The sequence below is a fragment of the Rhagoletis zephyria genome, unplaced genomic scaffold, assembly GCF_001687245.7.
Source record: "Rhagoletis zephyria isolate East Lansing unplaced genomic scaffold, Rhagoletis_zephyria_1.1 Rzeph_scaffold_00607, whole genome shotgun sequence".
Classification (NCBI taxonomy): domain Eukaryota; kingdom Metazoa; phylum Arthropoda; class Insecta; order Diptera; family Tephritidae; genus Rhagoletis; species Rhagoletis zephyria.
In genome coordinates this window covers 200,378-203,900 of record NW_016157691.1, presented here as the reverse complement: position 1 = coordinate 203,900, position 3,523 = coordinate 200,378, and the positions used below count along the sequence as shown (strand labels likewise).

The following is a 3,523-nucleotide window of genomic DNA, read 5'->3' as shown; positions in this document are numbered from 1 at the left end:
GCCACATAAAAGCAAAGCGCTGAAAATTATTGAAATCGGACTAAATTACGACCGCTTTTCATATAACGGTATATTTCAGTAATGCTTGAAACTTCAATATTTCGAAATTTAAGGACGCTAATTTACTTAAAATTTATACACCCCGGCTTATCGTGTAGCGGTAGTTTTCGGAAAGGTGGAAAACATATATTTAATAATTGCGCCGGGTATTTAATGTTCGGCTCCGCCCGAACTTAGACTTTCTTACTTGTTTGTTTAAAATTTCTTTTTTTCCTTTTCAATAGGGGTATTTGCACATTATCTTGTCCGTGCGAATTGATCGTGATAGATATGGATCTGAATATGCGACAGGAACACGGCTGTTTGTCAAAACCATACGATTTCGAACTCGCGTAAATGTACATTTGCTAAGTGCGATAGCATGAACGCTCTTCGAAAATATGTGCTCGAAAGTGCTAAATGTTGCATTTCAAATGCAGTAAAAATGCTGCATAAGCCTCAAACCTTCGTTTATTTAATGCCTGCGAATATATGGGGTTCAATATTTTTGAGAACTTCCCCCATAATATCACCAAAGGAGGCGAAGCTATGCTTTGCGCACAAAGCTTATTGATTAATGATGAATAGAACTCAATAATCGAATGTTTTATGTGGATTTTGTTGTTTTCTGTCTATATTTTCGGCTCTTCTTACCTGCTTTCTTGGTTGGGAGTAGACCTTGCTTTGATCTCCAATTTAAACGAAAACGAGAAATTGCTTCGATTGGGTAGTAAACACAAGGAATTTTTGGCTCTTCTGACCTGTTTTCTTGGGTGTGAGTTGATCTTGCTTTAATGTCGAAATTAAACGAAAAAAAAAATTGTGTAGAATGGGTAGTAAATAAAAGGAATTGAGTGCTCAATTAATACCGTGCCCAACTTATTTTGTTGCGTGCCATCAATGGCAGGCGTGTCTGGCGTAGGCCAGCGCTGGCGTAGGCATAAACAAGATATTATTAGTTATATTATATTATTAAAAACTTTTCAGAAATATCGCTTGAGAGTTGGTTGATTTCATTTAAATATGTATCATAAAGACCCCACACAGCCTGTTTTTACCACCAAAGCCTTGTTGGTTTTCCATTATTTGGAGAATAACTGAAACTGTTCATTATCTCTGTTAAAATAGTTTATCTATTTAAATATTTATTTATTGCAATAAATACGCACTTGAATTTATTTTCATATTTGTTCGTATCAACTTTACAGTATCAAATTGATGTTAATGTATCCGAAGATTTGTTATCGAATTCTTTTTCTAGAACACTGTAGTTTGCTTTAGGAAAAACGTCTAAATAAAATTTAATACAGAACACTGAAGCCCAATTTCGGAGGAGGTATTTAAATAGAGATTGTTGATTAACTTCAAAAATTCGTTCTCAGATGACCAGAAAACCTAAAAACAATTGCAACAGCAATTGCAAGGAACAAGCAATAGTGTTGTTTGGCATATTTAAATAAAGTTGATCTGAAACCCAACGAAAGCTTAATGGCATTTAAATAAAAAGTCAAAATTAAACTTAAGTGTCGTTTAAATTTTCGACTGAGATTTCCATTACGGAACTAATAGCTGTATCATTCAAAGAATATGGAATTTTTTTATAAAACTCGGTGGGGATATTAATGGAGCTCTTCTGCAACTGAATTTATCACTTTCACAATGCTGTTGCTAATAGTATTTAAGTAATTTGTTATTAAAATATCCCGACTACCAAATTTTAAATTAAAAACGCCACTTTTCACTTATATTTACAGTAATATGCTATCCTTCAAATTTGCGCATGCGTTTGTAATACTTTCATTTACATTAATTAATTAATTGATTAAGTAAAACGCGTTTATAATTGTGTTTACAAATTTTTCCACATTTCGCAAACAAATAGAAACAACAATGGCCGACAGTAAGAGTAAATGTGTGCTACCATAGGTTTTAAAAGAAAATACACCACAAATAAGGACACAAAATCGCGGTATACACTTTTACGCGCGATTTTTTATTACAAATTATATATAATAAAAAAGACCGTATTATGTGCGTTTTTATTGTTTCCCGTCTACGGTGTTTTTTTTTGCATTTTTTGTTATGTGTGGCAGCACCGACATTTCAGTTCAATTGGTCTACAAAGCAAAAAGTGAGGTTGAATTCGACATTTTTTCCACCTTTAAATGAAAATTACTTAAAGACTATAAGCCTCCGAAGAGGGCGCTTTTCGGATTTAGAATCAGGGAGACCCGCTCTACACCCCCTCATTTTTAATTTTAAATTTAAAATTTTTCAAAAGCCTGGTTCCGTATTGGAAAATTTTCCCAAATTTTCATCTGAAATTGGCCCTGAATGTCGGATTTAAAGTGAATTTGATTAAAATTCACTCGGAAGAGAATTGCAGAGCTTGCCCTATAAACTTTTCTAGATTTTAAATGGGTGCACACCGCGTCACTGGTTTAAAGAAGAATACACATTGCATTGTTGCTGGTATGGTGATCCATTTATTTCTACATCGTAATTAGTTATTCCCTTGCATTAAATTCATGTGTGTATGTATAATTTATTATGTGTATTGATTTAGGTAAATATACAATATTATTATCACATCTTATAGATATACATATACATAATATGTATGTACATTTGTATGTATGAACTTCTAACATTGTACGATCCTAGTACAGGTATGTATTTACATATTCTATGTGTGTATGTATGTATATGCACACATACAATCCTAGTTTTGCTTGTACATACAATACATTAAATATATTTTAGTTTTTTTTTTGATATTATCAATACATATATTTGTGCATTTACATATATCTTATATCGTAAATACCACCGGCATTGAGTTCCATAAAAGTGCTGATTTATTTGGGAACTATTTTTATTTTACATATTGATGAAGTGTTTCTATATTTTAAGTACACAGCCACATACGTATGCACATATGCATGTACCCAGCAAAAAACACGATTACCACAGAATTAAAATGGAATCGAACTAGACCATGGGCATCGCATACTCTTTCGCTGCAAGCAGGAATTATTTTAATGTGGGCATGTCATTGGCCTAAGCTCTTACCGGCAGCATTACCTACGAGCGAAGGGAGAACACATCACGGATGGAAAAGAAACGAAGTGACAACGTCTTACAAAGAAGCGAATGAATGGATAAACAAGTAAGAAAGTCTAAGTTCGGGCGGAGCCGAACATTAAATACCCGGCGCAAGTATTAAATATGTGTTTTCCACCTTTCCGAAAGCTACCGCTACATGATAAGCCGGGGTGTATAGATTTTAAGTAAATTAGCGTCCTTAAATTTCGAAATATTGAAATTTCAAGCATATTTACCGAAATTTACCGTTATATGAAATGCGGCCTCAATTTTAGTCCGATTTCAACAATTTTCAACGGTTTGCTTTTATGTGGCAAGCACAATAACCATACCGAGCTTGGTGCAAATTGCTAGAACGGTTAGCGAGATACATATATGT

General features: G+C 33.6%; 1 long non-coding RNA gene across 1 annotated transcript in view; it reads right to left on the bottom strand.

The window, feature by feature from the left end:
* Positions 1–2,502: 2,502 nt before the first annotated feature.
* Positions 2,503–3,523, bottom strand: part of LOC108360687 (uncharacterized) — a 1,534-nt gene continuing 513 nt past the window's right edge. The window contains exon 2 of the long non-coding RNA XR_001847167.1: positions 2,503–3,218. This is a non-coding gene — a long non-coding RNA (uncharacterized LOC108360687). The remainder of the gene's footprint in view (positions 3,219–3,523) is intronic.